The sequence below is a fragment of the Mustela nivalis genome (genome assembly GCF_964662115.1).
Source record: "Mustela nivalis genome assembly, chromosome: Y".
Classification (NCBI taxonomy): Eukaryota; Metazoa; Chordata; class Mammalia; order Carnivora; family Mustelidae; genus Mustela; species Mustela nivalis.
In genome coordinates this window covers 29481466-29501023 of record NC_139041.1, presented here as the reverse complement: position 1 = coordinate 29501023, position 19558 = coordinate 29481466, and the positions used below count along the sequence as shown (strand labels likewise).

Here is a 19558-nt window from a genome sequence, read left to right as displayed (position 1 = left end):
CTTCCAGTTTATTAGCTGCCCAAGGTGTTATCCTTCGGTGTGATAAACTGTCCCTCACTTAAGCAATTAAAATGTTGAGCTGATCTAGGTTAATGTCACATGATGGTTTCCCATTATATCAACCAACTTGTACAACTTTTAAGTTCTTTGGGCACTGACTTTCGAGTCTGGTAGTAGTGGTCCCTCACTCAACAAATAAAACCAGTGCTGCCTGCAACCCCGTCCCATTGTAGCTCTGACAGTACCATGGACTTCTTGGACCCACAAATCTCCAGTTTGTTGTCAGGTTACTTCATACGATGAATTCTCAGGTTACTTCATACAATGATTTGCCATATCCCGGATTTCTCTTCCAAAACAGAAAGTCTAAGTTTGGCAGGACTTGTTCTCATATAACCAGTACTTTGACTAACCACTTAATTTTTGTCTGCGGATTCATGTTAATGTTAATTAAAAGCTCCTAACCTGTGTTTTCACCGGATGCAGGTATTTCATACGTGTTTCTCTTGCTGTTTTAATCTATGCCGAAAGTACTCAGTTACAGAAGATAAGTTTCTGAAAAACCTAAAACTTACCTATCTGACGTGGTTTGACAGTTTTGTTCCTGAGATTTCCTACGTCCCTGATGAGTATACAGCCACTTTTGTTAGCTAAAGATGTAAGGTTTGTTAAGACTGGAAGATCTGTATTTATTGAGAGGTCTTTTTTTAAAAAATAGACCTGTCTTGAGGTTCCTAGCCCACCTAACTTTTTGTCACACTTGCTATTAGAAAATCATGCTCTTTGAGGGAGCTCCTGAGTGGCCCAGTGGGTTCAGACTCTGCCATCAGCTCAGGTCATGATCCCTGGGATTGAGCCCCGCATCGGGCTCTCTGCTCAGCAGAGAGCCTGCCCACCCCCTCCCCCACAACTGACCACCTCTCTGGCTACTTGTGATATCTTTCTCTCTCTTTTCCCCCTCTCTGTCAAATAAATAATTTTTTGAAAAAAGGAAAATCAGGCTCTTTGAGAAAACTGAAGTTCAGCAGATCTGCATCCTGTGTACCAGGTGACCTTTCTCCCCTTCTTCCTGATTGTAGTCTAAGAAGGTTTTTGTTTTTCTTAACTTATTTCACACATTTCCATTCATTTTGTGCTTCACAGCCCTTCTGATGCCCGGCTCACAGATACATGATTATTTTTTTGTGTTCTTTACTAGTTAGTGCCCTGTTTCTTACATCATGTACACGCCCTCTTCCAGTTCAAGTTAGTCTAGGACTTCTGGATCACCACATTGATTTTAGTTGTCACTCTCTCTCAAACAGCTCAAATTACCTAGCCGTCAGGGACAGCTACTGTTTTCATCCCAGGTGAGAGTCCTTGAGTCAACAACTCCCATCAGTGGTTATGGGAGTTTCTTCACAAGTGTAGAAACTTCAACTTCTCACAAAAGTGCTGTTAATCATTTGATCACAGACCTCCCCAAGCAGACCTCTGAGACTGTGAAGGCCTCAGTACTAGAACTTTCAGAAGGTTCTTTTCTGTGTTGAGGCCAGGTGGTCCCAGCATGCCTCTCATTCCTGTGTTCTGGCTTCACCCGACACTGCCCCAGCTACTGCCCCCATCCTTGAAGAACCATTCCCCAAGTGTGGCATGCTTACTTTGTACTGGGCTCTGTGGTAAGCATTAGGGAGGCATGCTGGGCAAGAAAACCACTTAGATTATCCCCAGGTTTCCTCAGGAAGTTTCCCACTGACTCATCACCGTCCCCCACTTCCTTCCCCTCCCTCTGACCTTCTACAGTGCTTGGAAACTATTGTCCTGGGGTAAGTGAACTTCTTTTTTTCCTCAGTCTCCCTATGGAACGCACCTACGTTCTGTGAGCACTTCAAATATATCCTTTGCCCCTCATTCCTGCAGCTTTCTTGGCTCTGACGTGTGCTGTCTACTGCTATAACAAAGTTGAGTGGCTTAAACAACACAAATATATTACCTGACTTGTGTGTGGCACAGACATCTGCCGTGGGTCTCACTGGGCTGTGTTCCCTTCTGGAGGTTGTCAGGAAGAATCAGTTTCTTTGTGCTTTCCAACTTCCAGAGGCCACTCGCCTTCCGGCCCTTTCTTCCCTCTTCAACACTGGCAACATTGCATCTTCAGGACTCCCCTTACCCCCTCTGCCATTGCCCTTCCTTCTGGCATTTTGGGCCTCACTCTTCCACTTTTTTTAATTTTAATTTTAGTTTTTTTTAAGTTTTTATTTATTTACTTGACAGACAAGAGATCACAAGTAGGTGAAGAGGCAGGCAGAGAGAGAGATTTTTATGTGATTTTTATGTGATTTCCTCCCCCCCTTTTTTTTCTCCCCCAGGTTTTGGGTCTCTTCTGATTTGGTTAGTGTATTTTTTTCTGGAGTCTTTGCCACCCTTTTAGTTTGTCTATTCTTCTTTAATTTATCTATTTTTATCTGTATAAAATGACAAGGCAGAAAAACTCACCACAAAAGAAAGAACAAGAGGCAGTACCAAAGACTAGAGACCTAATCAATATGGACATTTGTAATATGTCAGAACCAGAGTTCAGAGTGATGATTATGAAGGTGCTAGCTGGGCTCAAAAGAGCATGGAAGATATTAGAGAATCTGTCTCTGGAAAAATAAAATCCCTTTCTGGAGAAATAAAAAAACTAAACCCAAGTTGAAATCAAAAAGCTGTTAATGAGGTGCAGTCAAAAATAGAGGCTCTTATTGCTGGGATAAAAGAGGCAGAAGAGAGAATTAGTGATACAGAAGACCAAATGATGGAGAATAAAGAAGCTAAGCCAAAGAGAGATGAACAACTACTGAACCATGAGGGGAGAATGCGAGAGATAAGTGATACCATGTAATGAAACAATATTAGAATAATTGGAATCCCAGAAAAAGAAGAAAGGAGGGATGGGGACAGAAGGGATACTGAAGAGAATTATAGTAGAGAATTTCTCTAAAATGGCAAAGGGAACAAGCATCAAAATTCAGTCGGCACAGAGAACCCCCTCAAAATCAATAAAAATAGGTCCACACCCCATAATTTAATAGTAAAACTTACAAGTCTCAGTGATAAAGAGAAAATCCTGAAAGCAGCCCAGGACAAGAAGTATGTAACATACAATGGTAAAAATATTAGATTTCATATATATATATGATATATAAAGGGAAAAAATAATAGAAAATTATATATATATATATATATATATATATATATATATATATGCTGTTGAATAGAACAGAGTCACCCACTTGATTTTGAGTATATTCTGGTCCTTTAGAAGAAATTACCTCCCAAAATTTTATAGAAAGAAAAACATATGTGCACACACACACACACACAGACACACACACATACACAAAAGTAAGGATAAATATGACGAAGGGATGAAACATGACTTTAAAAATGAAAATTTAATGAGATTCTAAAAATGGAGTTGATAGGATAGGATAGGTTGGTTGGGAATAGGGGGAAAAAAGAGGAGAGAATGTCATCAGGCTGGAGACTAGAACAAAGCCACATGCTAGATTCGGGGTATATTTTATCTATTAGAAGAAATTGTATCCCAAAATTTTAAAGAAAAAGAAACCTAGATGTATACAAAAAATAAGATGAAATACAATGAAGGGATAAAATATGACTATAACAATGAAACTTTAAAAAGATTTTTAGGTATTGATAAGATAAAATAGTTGAAAAAGGTCAAAATAGGAAAGAGGAAAAATTTTAAAAATAGAATAAGAAAAAAATAAAATTCAAAAAATGTAACTTTGAAAGACTTAAGAATCATGGGAGAAAAAACCATGAATTCTATATACTGTATTCCGCCCAGCTCTGGAGTTCTGCAGTTCTCATTGATCAGTGAACTTGGTCTTGGCTGGATGTTCTTGCTGATCTTTAGGGATGGAGGCCTGTTGCAGTGATTCTCAAATGTCTTTGTCCAAGGTAGAATTGCATCGCCCTTGCTTGGGGCCAGGCGAAGTAATTTGCTCAGGAATTTTTGTTCTCTGAATGTTTTCTGTACAACTTTAGAGAATGGGAACAAAAATGGTGGCCACACACTCCATCCCCGCCCCCCCAATCTCTGGCCTTGTAGGGGCCAAGAGCTCAGGACCCTGCTCCTTAGAGCACCCTCAGAGAAAAGCAGTCAATCCCTCCCATCTCCGTGGTCTCGACCACAATCCATGCTCACCTGGTCTGTGATCAAGTGTTTCTACCTCTGGCACTTGGCCTCGTTTGGAGTCTCCAAACCCAGCAGATTCCTGCCACACACTTCCACACTGCTCTTCCCAGAGGAGGAAGGAGGGGGTCTCTCTGGGTCTGCCACTTGTGAGGTCTCTGCACCAAGAGCAGTGGCTGAGCTATGCCTTGGATCACAGCTTCAAGTAACCCTAAATTGAGAGCACAATGCCAGCTCTGTCTCTGTAGCCAGCTTTCCACTCTAATACTTGGCAGCTCTGCAACACTCACACACCTGGTCTTTCTGTGACACTGTTGTCCCCACAAGGACTCTACCCCCAGTTAGCCTTTGGAGCGACATCCCTCAGTGGAGCAGACTTCTAAAAGTTCAGCTTTGGTGCTCTGCTGCTCTCTCACTTGCTGGGAGCTGCTCCTCCCCACCATGGTCTAGCTTCCCGTCGCTTTGAATTCACTTCTCTGCATATCCTATCTTCCAGAAAGTGGTCAATTTTCTGTTCTTAGAATTGCTGTTCTTCTTCTCCCCTCTCTCCTGTTGAGTTTGTAGGTGTTCAGAATGGTTTAATAACTATCTAGATGAACTCCTGGGACCTAAGGATATTTTAGTCTCCTACTCCTCTGCCATCTTGCTTTCTCTCTTCTTTTCTTTTTACACCTATAACCCTAATGACGATATGCTCCCTAGTACTCCTAATCTATGTTAAAACTACATCTGTATATATGTCTGTAACTTGCAAGGTCACTAATTCTGGCACATTTTATTGTCAATAGTTCTAGGAAAATTTAAGTAAGAGATCAGGCCTAAGCTGACCAACCTCTTGCTGACATACCATGGTATCATTGGAAAAAGTTTAGTTAGATTAATTAACATACAAATTTGTCCAGCAGCTGAGTAACTCAGTTGCAAATGGAATTTCTAAGAGTAATTGCCAACTTCCCATGGATTCATTCTTCCCAACATACTGCAATTTTCCAGCTCTTCCTGAATTGTGTCATACTTCCTGTCAGTGGCATTCAGGGAATGTGCTCACACACTGCCAAGTAATGTGTAAGCTGAATAGAACCAAGTTATACCAATAAAGTTGTGAACCATCTCATAAATGTCCTTTTCCCAGTGAAAGTCCATATAGCATTCCAATACTGAATGCTTTTCAGATACATTTAAGGATTTGTGTACGTATTTAGATAAAGACTCTTGGCATAGAATCTGTGGACTTTTGTCAAAGAATGAAGAACAGAAACCTGGATTTCTGTGAGAGGGCAAAGAGGAAAAAAGGTGTGAGAACAGTGAGTTGTTTTTTGTTTGTTGTTTGCTGTTATTTCCAGTCATTGATAAGATGGCTGAGAGAGAGGTCAAAGTGGACATTTCGTTATTTATTTGGCCAACAATTATTAAAGGAAACTAGAATTAACAGAATTTCTGGAAAACCTTGAAATTCTAGCTGGAAAGTAATATGATTTCACTCTGTGTTAAGCTGTATTCAGTTTGTGGATATTGAAAGCTTCTATGCATTTAAGGGTTTCAATTTTTGCCATCAATGTTGGTTTTCAGTGACCTCTAAACCTGCCTTACCAGTGCTATTTGCTTTACCTTTTGAAGACGTATATCTGCTCAACCAATAGGCATATTTCTAAAATCAACTGCTAGTATTTGCTCACTGTTTTTCCGAGTCAAGTACATTATCTCACATAGTAGTCACAATCCTATAAATGAGGTGCTAATGTAATCCTCATTTTATATTTGAGGTAGAAATTCAAATATGAGGAGTTTTAAAGACTTTCCCAGGGTCACACAAATATTGGAGAAGAGCAGGAGTTTCGAATCATGCTGTATTGACCCAGAACTTGTACATTAAATGGGGTCATTGGTGGGTGTGGGGGACTCTAGGTGATAAGCTTTATAGAGGAGAGGGCTTCGGAGTGTGGTTGTGATTGACTAGGTCACACTTGCCATCTAGATTCAGAACAATGGGGATGGAAGAGCAGTCCAATCTGGGAAAATACTTGTAAAATAATGGAAGTGGGGAAGTAAAAAGAAAATGTTTGTGAAGCAGTGATGGGTCAGTGTGGTAGAAATTATGCCTTGCATGTGAGGTAATATGGCCAAAATGTGGATGAACATCAGCATGTACAGCTTCCAAAGGCCCAAGTGGGGAAACTATTTGAAAACATAGCATATCTTTACAAAGAAGTGGCTCTGTGCTCATTTACCACATTACTTCCTGAGTCCTGTGTCATTATAACCATAGTCATTTCACACACAGAAACGCACAGAAATTAACTTGGCCAACTTTATGTAACTAGTAAGGAGTAGAGCTAGGATTCATACTGAGGGAGTGTGGTTCCAGAAAGCATGATTTTAACTGTTGTGTGGCCCTAGATATTATTAGGTGGAATGATGTAATTGGATTGAGGAACCCCTGAGAGGACCCGAAAAATAGGGAAGACTGGAACAGAAATTTGAGTGAGTAGGGGTGGAGAGGTGCACCTATATTACTATAGCACTCTGTGTGGGTGGCACTCAGTGTCTGTGGGGGTGACTAGTTGTGAATAAACATGTGAGATCAGAGAGATTAATGAGGTTGGGTTGGGATCTGGGAGTAAGAGCTCTAAATCTGAATTTTAGCCATGCCAAAATTCTTTGGTCACCTCGTGAACTTGGGCTAATGGATGAACCTCTATGCTTTGATTCACTCTTTCACAAAGTGGTAAATGCCTCAGAGCTGGGGGAATTAATTCCATTTTTGGCTCAGCTGATGGTAAAGTCTTATCAGGCAACCCATCTGGCCATATCACTGAGTCAGTTGGAATCCATATCTCCAACTCAGACAAAAGCCATCAGTACTCTGAATGGACTCAGGAGGCACTTCCAGACATATGCCAGTTTTAAATTCCTTTAGTGGGGATGAGGAGAGGGATGAGAGGACAGAGCATGAATGGAGCTCTCATGCCTGCTCCACAGAATAGGTCAGGTGGAGAAACAGGTTCCCAGGAGAACATTACATTTTTATAGATTCCTTCTTCCATAGTTACTATCTTCCTCACATCAGCATTTTTTGGTCTTTGCTCTCCCTTGTGTCTTTGTTCTTACTTCATGAGGGTGCAGGATCATCAGAGCTTTATTGATCTCTACATTTGCTATTCCTTTGCATGAAAGCTCTTGAACAGCATGAACTTCACAGCCACATAGTTACTAAATGCACACAAAGAACCTGAAACCATTCATATTTCCATTCATATTTCTTTTTCTTCTTTGGGGGATTATTTATTTGTTTGTTTGTTTTCATTAATTTTTTTTCTTATTTTTAAGAATGTTTAATTGTTGTGTAGTTGACATACATCTTTTTACCTTTGATGTCCAGTCATTTCCTTTTCTAGGAGACATCATGTATTAGCCATGAAATTATGGTGGTATTTCATTAGCACATGTATAATGTTAAATTATAATTATAATTTAATTTTATATTATAATTATTTAATTGGGGGAGTTTAATTTAGTGGGTGATTAAAGATGTTTGGAGGAGGAGTTCTCTGAAAGTGGCCAGTTTCAACAATGGACTTTGAGTTTCTATTAGTGCCATTTTGGATTTTTTCCCCCAAAGGCAGACACATCACTGGTATGTACCATTTCTGCCTGTTATTACCTCAAGGCTCACCTCAGCAGGCTGAGGCATTCTGAATAAAGAAAACACCATGTCAGGAAGCCTTACAGAAGCTGTGGAGATCCTTGCTGGATGACATGTATGTGTTGGATGCAAGGAACAACTCACTACAAAGTTCCTGATGTCCTTCTCTTTCTCAGATCCCACTCTTCTTGGCAATGTTCCCATTCCCCCCTTCACACTTCTTTTGTACCTCTGCCAGCATTTTACAGTCTTGGGACATTTGGCCTGACCACCACTCTGTGTTCTCCCTTTTTTGCCCACTTGAAGTCCTTGTCAAAACCAGTGAATTTTTTGTTATTTTTTAATCATCATTAGGAGAAAGGGGAGGAGGAATGGGAATGAATCATTAATTCTATCATGCTAGTTATTGAAACAAACTGAGCCACCTTTAATGAATTGAGTAGAATGGATTCACAGTGGAAGAGCATTTTCATTTTTAGACTTGAGTCAGATTTCACTGACCTTAGTTGAAAGATGGTCCTAACTGGTCTTGGCATCTGTTTCTGGGTTTGAGTTCTTCCTGCTCACTGCCTCCCCCACCCCAGCCTTCAGTAGATGGGAAGTGCTAAATGTACCAAGTAGACCTCCCCATATCTACAACTCTGAATTTACTTTGAATCGATAAAAATCATTAGTAGCATTAAGCAACTTTATAAACAAGAAATCAATAAGGAAAGAGCAAAAGAATCATCTTTACTGTCTTAAGCCTCAGAAAAAAAAGTTGTATAACTTTGCCTTTGTATCAGAATTTTTAAAATATCTCAATTTTAAGAAATGTACAGTTAAATGTAAATGTCTACTAATCATTAATTGAATTACTGACATTTTTTGGATCTAATTACGGAAAAACAAAGGAGTGCAGGAAGTTTCTTAGGAAATCAAGTTTTGCAAGAAAAAAAAAAATTGGGGTTGCTTTGTAATTATGTAAATAAAGGATGGAAAGGCAGAGCCCAGTCTGAAAGTGTCATAATTGGGGATCTCTCGGTCTTGACAAGGCTCAAACATGATAGTTTACATGTTAGCTTAGATGAGGGTCCCTGGTCAGAATTCACTGTCTTCCACTAATTCCTGCTGAACGTTGGCAAAGTTATGTAATTAGTTTGCCTACATTTCCATATTGTAAAACTGGCAACATAATACCTTCTTCAGAAAATTGCTGTGTATATTATTAAGTCTACAGCAATTACTTTCAGCCTTACTCTTGTACATACTCAGCTGCTTCCAGTAACCCTTAACAAATATTTTGTAGTTTGCCTCCCAGTTTTGGCAAAATGGAATATGCATTTTTTAAAAATTTTTTTATTCATCTTACTGTTTTGCCCATTTATTTGTTAAAAGAGGGTACCAATTTCTTGATTTTTTTCCTTCTTTTGGTTAGTAATTTATTTGAAAGAAATCACAATTTTTAGAGATTTGGATGGACACTTCCATTATTTTCTCAAAAAATATAATAATATCTCCTTCCCTTAATAAAAGAAATTATCTTACATCAAAAACTAATGATATACTGTATGGTGAATAACATAACATAATAAAAATAATAATTTTAAAAAGGGATTTACTTACTTTCTTAAAACTTAAAAAGATTTTAATTAATACATACTGGTAAAATTGGCTTTTTAAAATTAGATGTTAAATTATGTGGGTTCTCCAATATTCTGAGATATGTTTTTCACTTTCTCAAGTGTTTAATTTTCTTTTAATGTAATTAATTGAGAGTATTTGTGATGATATAATGATTCAGCCTAATTAGGAATATTGTTTAGTAATCTAATCCAAATGAGAAAAAGATGTCTGTTTTTTTTTTTTTTTTTTTCATTTGAAAAACAGAACTGAAGGCTGGTTAAATTTGATATTTCTTTTGAGACATTTTCCCTCTCCTGAAAATGTGCCTTTCATATATTATATATTTAGTCTTTTCCATGACCATTTTTAATAAACATTCTGGAAGTATTCATTACCTTGTAAAAGTTTAAATTAAAAAATGAACCTTGCTAATATAAAATTTTCACCTAGCATGTTTCATTAGACATATGAAAACACAGATGATGATTTTTAGAAGAAATATAAGTAGACAATAATACTTAGTAAAATTTCTATTCCTCCTGATAATTTTATAGAAGTTTCAAAATATTAAATCTTCCTTTGTAATCTAATGTTGTATCCGTTTATTTAAGTTATTACTGAAATTGTTCGACAAGGTAAAAAATCATTTTACAGTATTACAATATCTAATACTATTTTTAGATTTTACATTTAAAGCTTTTTTTATTTTATATGTACAGATAGTTCAGTCATTACAATTTTTTTTCTAAGAGTGACTATGTATTTTAAATTAATACCATCAATTTTCATTTGATATATTTCCCATGTGAGGGTATGTACATTTGACTCTTTTCTTGCTGGGAGGATCTATTCTATGAATAATTGTTTAGAGTATTAAAGATAGATTTTTACTAGATTTGTTACTTAATTACTTTAGTAGACTAAGTTAGTTCAGGTTGGTAACATAAAATATTCGTTTATAGTCATTTAAAAATATTTCAAACCCTTACATTGCATGAGTAGCACCTTGTATTAACAATGAAACCAAGTTAAAAATACACTGCAGGTTTTCGATTGATGAAGTGCTCCTTTCAATCAGCTTATGACCCTATTTCAATGTCTGACCAGACTCTCCATCCACTGATATTGACCTCTGACAATTCTTAGGCTGTAAGTAAAAGAAAATCTAAGACATGCATCTGCTATTTGCCATATTTCCACGACAAGAGGGAAGCAGAGAGTGAGGATGGATTGTGATTCTATTTCTCAAGCTAGGAGGGAGAGATTAAATTGAAGATCCCCAGGAATTCTAGTTCAACTGCAAAGGTAGAGAGAACGGGAAGAAGTAAGTGTTTCTCATCCCTTTCTGTAAGTGAGACTTGAAGACACTTGCCCAGAATATCTTGTTCCAATCAGCAAATGCTAAAGTTATTTCCTTTTTATACTTATTTTATTTTTAAAATTTTTATTGTGTTATGTTAGTCATCATACAATACATCACTAGTTTTTGATGTAGTGCCAAAATTCATTCTTTATATATAATACCCAGTGCTCCATAACTAGACCTAAAGGGTCTTTGGGGGCAAACAGTGGGATCCCATGGCCACAGGCACAGAATTAAGCCCACAGCCCAAGGGCTGACACAGCCAGTGCCCATCCATTCCTGAACCTGGCAGGGCTCCAGGAATGGAGCCATAGCCTGGACCCATAGCCTTCCAAAGGCTGCATTGCCTCCAGGTCTCAGTCCACCTGGCATGAGCATGGGCTCCAGACAGAGCCTGGGCTTCCCCCCAGGATTGGGCTCCCTCAGACAAGTATGGCTTGTAGATTCAGTACCATGGGGGTGCAGAGACAAGCAGAGGCCTTGGGTGACCAGACAGTGGCTGAGGGTACACACCACCTGTGGCAGGTTACAGTGTACAGGCAGAAGGGGAGTCTGTGTGTTCTGGACCACCCAGAGTGGAGCAAACTAAGGTTTCTCTCTAAGGTACAGGTCTGGGTGCAAACAGTTTACTTTGCTCTGACCCTCCAAAAGGCAGAAAAACAGCTGCCAAAGAACAAAAACCTCCAGAGAACAAAAGCCTGAAAAACTAGTTTCCACAGAGCCCAGCCCCTTGATAGGGGTCAGGTTGTCTCAAGTCAAGCAGGATTGACTGAAAAACAACACAGCAGGCCCATCCCCCAGAAGGCATGCCAAAAGAACACGAGGACAACCATGACAGTGTCCCTATAAAACCCCAACATCAGAGACAAACAATATATTAGCTCTAATATATTATATATATATATACATATATATATATATATATATGTATGTATTTATAAATATATAAACAATATATAAACCTCCCAGTATTGCCTCAAGACCTGTTATATTTAATAGATACAACCTTTCTTTTCTTTCTCTTCTTTTTTTAAATTTTTTTATTTTATTCATTCTCACAATTCCTGTTCTTTCATCTTTTAATCTACTTACCATTACAACTAGAGGAATATACAACATATTCCATAATAAAATTCCATAATAACTTTCTAACTTGAACTTTTTTCATACTTATACCTTTTCCTTTTCTTTAAATATATATATATATTTTATATATTTTTATATATAGTATATATTTATTATATATTATATATATTTATCTGTCTAGATAGGTAGATAAATAAATAGATAAAAGCTTCAAGGTAGTCATTTTTCCCTATTCAATTCTACCCCTATATATAAACCAAGTTGTTGTTTTTTTTTTTTTTTTTAAGATTTTACTTTATTTATTTGACCGGTAGGGACCACAAATAGGCAGAGAGGCTGGCAGAGAGAAAGGGGGGGAACAGGATCCCTGCTGAGCAGATAGTCCAACATGGGGCTCAATCCCAGGACCCTGAGATCATGATCTGAGCCAAAGACAGAGGCTTAACCCACTGAGCAACTCAGGTGCCCCTATAAACCAGTTTTAATTTCCCTGTATCTCTGGAAATTTGAGTCCTTTTACAAAGATAACAAGATATACCCAGGAAGAACTGAAATAACTTTCTTTGCCCACATCAAGGGTTTAACACTATCTTCCATCTTATTTTATTTATTTATTTATTTATTTATTTATTTATTTGCCAATGTGTTTGGTTTTATACTAGACAAATCTTATTCTGGGCTTCATTTTGGCTGGGTTTTTCTTTTTTCTTTCTTTCTTTCTTTTTTTTTTTTTCTCTTTCTTTTGTTGGTCCTTTTGTTTGTTCATACTTGTTTTTGTACCTTATAAATCTTAATTCTGGTACTCATTTTGGCTGTGTTTTTTTTTTTTTTCTCTTATTCCCCCTCTTTTCTTCTCTCTGTTTTTTCTTTTTTCTTTGTTTTTGGAGGTGACTTCCAAATGCTCTGAAACTTGGCAGGGTGCACCTAGCCTGGATTGTGGCTGATATATTCAGCTTTACATCCCCTCAACCACCACTCACCAAAATGACTAAGAGGAGGAAGTGCCAACGGAGGAAAAATCCAGGGACTGGGACCTCTGTCTCAGAACTATTAGATATGGACATATACAATATATTGGAAATAGAATTCAGGATAACAATTACCCAGGCAATGGCTAGGTTGGAGATGACCATTAGTGACAATATCGAATCTCTAAGAATGGATGGGAGAGCTGATCTCACAGAACTTAGAAATGTTATCAGTGAGATTCAATCTAATCCAAATACTCTAACACCTAAGGTAAGCGAGGCAGAAGAGAGAATTAGTGATCTAGAATACAAACTGATAGAAAAGAAGAATCAGGAGGAGGCCTGGAAAAAACAGCTTAGAAGACATGAAAACAGATTTAAGGAAATAGATGACACCATGAAACATTCCAATGTCAGAATTATCGCGATCCCTAAGGGTGTGGAGAGACAGAGGACTAGAAGTTACAGCTGAACAAATCTTAGATGAGAATTTCCCTAATCTGGGGAATGGAACAACTGCTCATGTCCTAGGGGCAGAGAGGACATCTGCCAAGATCAGTGAGGGTAGAAAGACATCCAGGCACATGATTATGAAGTTCACAAGTCATAAACTCAGAGAAGATGTCTTAAAAGCAGCTAAGGGAAAGAGATTGCTAATGTACAGAGGAAGGATCATCAGAATAACATCAGATCTATCCACTGAAATCTGGCAAACCAGCAAGGGCTGGCAAGACATATTCAGGGCACTAAATGAGAAGAACATGCAGCCAAGAATACTTTATCCAGCAAAGCTGACTTTCAGAATAGATGGAGAGATAAAGAGCTGACAGGACTGACAAGGTTTAAAAGATTATGTCACCACCAAGCTGGCACTACAAGAAATACTAAGGGGTAGGAGTATTATTAAAGAAGAAAGAACTCATGAGTGACATAGAACAGAAATTTACAGAGACAATCTATAGAAACAAGGACTTCACAGGCAACATGATGACTATAAAAACACACCTTTCAATAATCACTCTCACGTGAAGGGCCTAAATGGTCACATAAAATGGCACAGGGCTATGGACTGGATAAAATGAAAGGACCCATCCATATGCTGTCTAGAAGAGATGCATTTTGAACCTAAAGATACATCCAGGCTGAAAGTGAAGGGATGGAGAACCATCTTTCATGCCAATGGGCCTCAAAAGAAAGCTGGGGTAGTGACTCTTATATCAGATAAATTAGATTTTGAGCTAAAGACTGTACTCAGAGATACAGAAGGACACTACATCATTCTGAAAGGGTCTATCCACCAAGAAGATCTAATAATTGTAAATATTTATGCCCCCAACATGGGAGCAGGCAACTACATAAGCCAACTGTTAACCAAAATAGTCTTATTTTTAATAAGACTATTAAGACTTTAATAAGAATAAGATAATAAATAAGAATAATTAATAAGATAATAAATAAGAATTTAATAAGAATAAATTAATTGTAGGAGATCTTAACATACCATTCTCAGCCATAGATAGATCATCTAAGCAGAAAATCAACAAAGAAACAAGAGCTTTGAATGACACACTGGACCAGATGGACCTCATTAATATATGCAGAACATTCCATCCTAAAATATCACAATATTCATTCTTCTTGAGCACATTTGGAACTTTCCGCAGAATAGAGCACATACTGGATCACAAATCAGGTCTCAACAGATACCAAAAGATTGAGATTATTCCCTGCATATTCTCAGATCACAGTGCTCTGAAACTGAAACTCAGTCGGAAGAAAAGGTTTGGAAGGAATTCAAATATGTGGGAGCTAAAGACCATCCTGCTCAATAATGTTTGGATCAACCAGGAGATCAAAGAGGACTTTAAATAATTCATGGAAACCAATGAAAATGAAGACACATTGGCCCAAAACCTATGGGATATGGCAAAGGCAGTCCTAAGGGGGAAATTCATAGCAATCCAAGCCTCACTCAAAAATACCTGAAAAATCCTGAATACATCAACTCTTTTTACACGTTAAGAACTAGAAAATCAACACCAAATTAAGCCAACCCCATGCACAAGAAGGGAAATAACTAAGATTAAGCTGAGATCAATGAGTTTGAAACTAGAGATAGAGTAGAACACATCAATTAAACTAGAAGTTGGTTTTTTGAAAGAATTAATAAGATTGATAAGCCACTGGCAAAACAAATCCAAAAGTAAAGGAGAAGATTGAAATTAATAAAATTATGAATGAAAGGGGAGAGAGATCACGACTAACACCAAGGAAATAGAAAAAATCATCAGAAATTATTACCATCAGCTATATGCCAAGAAGTTAAGCAACACAAAGATAAACTCTAAATGGATGAAATACCTCAATGTGAAACAGGAATCCACCAAAATCCTAGATAAGACCATAGGCAGTAACCTCTTAGACATTGGCCACAGCAACTTCTTTCAAGACTCATCTCCAAAGGCAAAGGAAACAAAAGTGGAAATAAACTTTGGGGACTTCATCAACATAAAAATCTTCTGCACTGCAAAGGAAACAGTCAACAAAACAAAAGGTCACCCATGGAATGGGAGAAAATATTCGCAAATGACACTACAAAGGGCTGATATCCAAGATGTGTAAAGAACTCCTCAAACTCAACATTCCAAAACAGATAATCATGTCAAAAAATGGGCTGAAGACATGAACAGACACTTCTCCAAAGAAGACATACAAATGTCATACAAATGTCTGCTCGCAGACACATGGAAAAAATGCTCATCATCATTAGCCATCAGGAAATAGCCAAGATGCCCTTCAGCAGACGAATGGGTAAAGAAGATGTGGTCCATATATACAATGGGATATTAGCCAGCCATCGGAAAGGATGAATACCCAAATTTTGTATCAACATGGGTGGGACCAAAGGAGATTATGCTGAGTGAAATAAGTCAAGCAGAGAAAGTCAATTATCATACAGTATTGCTTACTTATGGAACATAAGGAATAACATGGAGGACATTAGGAGAAGGAAAGGAAAAGTGAATTGGGAGAAATCAGCAGGGAGATGAAACATGAGAGACTGTGGACTCTGAAAAACAAAACGGGGATTTTGGAGGGGAGGGGAGGGTGAGCCTGGTGGTAGGTATTAAGGAGGGCACATATTGCATGGAGGACTGTGTGAGATACATAAGCAATGAATCTTGGAACACTGAAAAGAAACAAAATAAAATTCAATAAATAAAAGGAAATTATAAAATACAATAATAATAAAATAAGATAAGATAAAAAATAAAATAAAATGGATGGCATCTCCATTCTTTCCATAGTTTGGTTATTGTGGACATTGCTGCTATGAACATTGGGATGCATGTGGTCCTTCTTTTTACTCATCAACTAAACTCCCCAGGCAGACTTATGAAAAACAAAATAAAATCATGAATGAAAGAGGTTGGATCACCACCAGCACCAGAGAAATACAGACAAATATAAGAGAATATTATGAGCAATTATATCCCAACAAATCAGACAACCTGGAAGAAATGTTTACATTCCGAGAAACATATAAACTACCAAAACTGAAAAGAAGAAAAAAGAAAGAAAAAAAGAATAAATAGAAAACCTGAAAAGAGCCATATCCAGTAAAGAAATTGAAGTAGTAATAAAAATCTCCCAATAAACAAGAATCCAGGGCAAGGTGGCCTCCCAACAGAATTCTACCAAACATTTAAAGAAGAATTAGTACCTATCCTTCTGAAGCTATTCCAAATAATAGAAATGGAAGGAAAACTTCCAAACTGATTCTATGAGGCCAGCATTACCCTGATCCCAAAACCAAAGACCCCGTGAAAAAGGAGACTTACAGACCAATATCCCTGATGAATATGGATGCCAAAAATGCTCACCAAATACTATTCAACAGTACATTAAAAGGATTATTCACCACGACCAAGTGGGATTTATTCTTGGGCTGCAAAGATGAAATCATTGTAATACTATAATACAAGAAAGGACAAAGAACCAAAGGATCCTCTCAATGGATGCAGGAAAAAAAAAAAAAACACATTTGACAAAGTACAGCAACCTTTCTTGATTAAAACTCTCCACAGTGTAGGGATAGAGGGAACACACCTCAATATCATAAATGCTATGTAAGAGAAACCCACAGTGCGTATTATTCTCAATGGGGAAAACCTGAGAGCTTTTCCCCTAAGGTCAGAAACATGGCAGGGATATTTATTCTTACCATTGTTGTTCAATGTAGTACTAGAAATCCTAGCCTCGGTCATCAGACAACAAAAAGAAAGAAAATGTATTCAAATTGCCAAAGAAGTCAGACTTTTACGCTTTGCAGATGACATGAAACTTAATGTGGAAAATCCAAAAGACTCCACCAAAAAATTTCTAGAAATCATACAGTAATTCAGGCAAGTGGCAGGATATAAAAGCAACTGATAGAAATCAGTTGCATTTCTATATACTAGCAATGAGACAAAATAAAAAGAAATTAAGGAGTTAATCCCATCTACAATTGCACTAAAAACCCTAAGATACCTAGGAATAAACCAAACCAAAGAGGTAATAGATCTGTAGTCCAAAAACTCCAGAACACTTATGAAACAAATTGAAAAAGACACAAAGAGATGGAAAAACATTCGATAATCCTGGATTGAAAGAACAAATATTGTTGTAATGTCTATGCTACCTAGAACAATCTACACATTCAATGCAATCTCTATCAAAATACCACCAATATTTTTCACAGCAATGGAACAAATAATCCCAAAATTTGTGTGGAACCAAAAAAGACCTTGAATATCCAGAGGAATGTTTGAAAAAGAAAACCAAAACTGGGGCTTCACAATGCCAGTCTTCAGACTGTCATTCAAGCTATGATGAAGCTATCCTTATCAAGAAAGTATTGCACTGGCACAAAAACAGATATGTGGATCAGTGGAACAGAATAGAGAACCCATAAATAGACCCTCAACTCTATGGCCAACTAATCTTCAACAAAGCAGGAAAGATATCCAATGGAAAAAGAACAGTCTCTTCAATACGATGGGAGAAAGCAAACTCTCTTACATTGTTGGTAGGAATACACCAATACATTGCAGGCTAGTGCAGCCATTCTGGAAAACAGTATAGAGATTCCTCAAAAAATTAAAAATTAAAAATTTAATTAAAAATTTTTAAAAAATCAATTGAACTAGTCTGGGATTCATCCCAAAAATATAAATGTGGCAATCCAAAGGGGCATCTGCACCCCAAAGTTCATAGGAGCAAGGTCCACAAGAGTGAAACTTGGAGAGAGCCAACATGTCCATTGACAGATGAATGGATATAAGAAGGTATTTAGATCATCTATCAATCACCTGTCTATCTATCTATCTATCTATCACATATCTATTATCTGTGTATAATGGACTACTACTCAGCCATCAGAAAGGATGAACACTTACCATTTACACTGACGTGGATGGAACTGGAGGATATTACGCTGAGCAAAATATGTCAGTCAGAGAAAGACAATTATATGGTTTCACTTATATGTGAAACTTAAGAAACAGAGCAGAGGATCATAGGGGTAGGGAGGGAAAAATAAAATAAGGTGAAATCAGAGAGTACCACACTCATATAGACTGAATATTTATAACCGAATGTTACATGTTGAAGCCACAAGCCTCAATTCTGACAAAGGTAGGAGGCAGACCTTTTGGCAGGTAATCAGGTTTAGGTGAGATCATAAGGCTAAAGCACTAATGATGAGATTAGTGTCCTTATTAGCAAGGCAAGAGATCCCAGGGCTTGTTTTCTCTTCATGTGTATGAACCATGTAAGCCCACAGTGAGAAGCCAAGAAGAGAGACCAAGTCTCGGTCTTGGACTTGCAGCCTCCAGAACTGTGAGAAATAAATGTCTGTTTTGTTTGTTTGTTTAACTACCCTGTTTGAGATATTTTGTTAGAGTAGCGTGGAGACACATACTCAGATATAGATTACCATTATCCATGGAGGGTATAAGGCCACATTTTAATATACATCCCAGTAATGGATGTCCATCGCCATCTTAACTCTTTCTAAGAGTACTTATGAAGCTAGTTTTGAACTCTAATGATACTCCTCAGAGTAAGGAGATAGATCCTAATAATAAGCCACAAAACCAGTAGATTGTCTTTAGGTACCACACTGTTTCATGAATATGACTAGTGCCTACAAACCGACAGCATCATGTGATCTTGTGACAATCTGTTTTAGAAGAATTTGTAATAATGCCTCTTTCAACCAACTGCCATTTAGCTTCACAAATGTAGAGGCTCATTACTCCATCTTTACCGTATGATCTCAAGAAAGAGATCATAGAAAGGAAAGAGCCCGAAGGTGGGAAGAAACCAGAGCAGAATATAAAGGAAAAATGGAGAAGTGAGAGGAAAATAAAGTGGAGAACAAGAAAGGCAGAGACAAATAGATAAACTCTGAGATAACTTTTGAGATAAAACTTTGAAATAACTGATAGCAAACATTCAAATTAGACGTGTTCATTGACTCAGGTTTATTCACTTGCTTGAAAATGCAGTTGCTTTTTTAAAGACACTTCAACAATGTGTGCTAAAGGAGTTACGTGCTATAAATGGATTTTTTTAAGGAAAATAAAAATAACTATGATATATTTTTTTAATTACCAACTCTTTTTCTTTTTTAAACCTTAGAATTCCTTCTGACATTTATTAAT

General features: G+C 37.4%; 1 long non-coding RNA gene across 2 annotated transcripts in view; it reads left to right on the top strand.

Moving 5' to 3' along the window:
* Positions 1–19558, top strand: part of LOC309856894 — an 81275-nt gene that overhangs the window by 1201 nt on the left and 60516 nt on the right. The gene's annotated exons all lie outside the window — the stretch shown is intronic.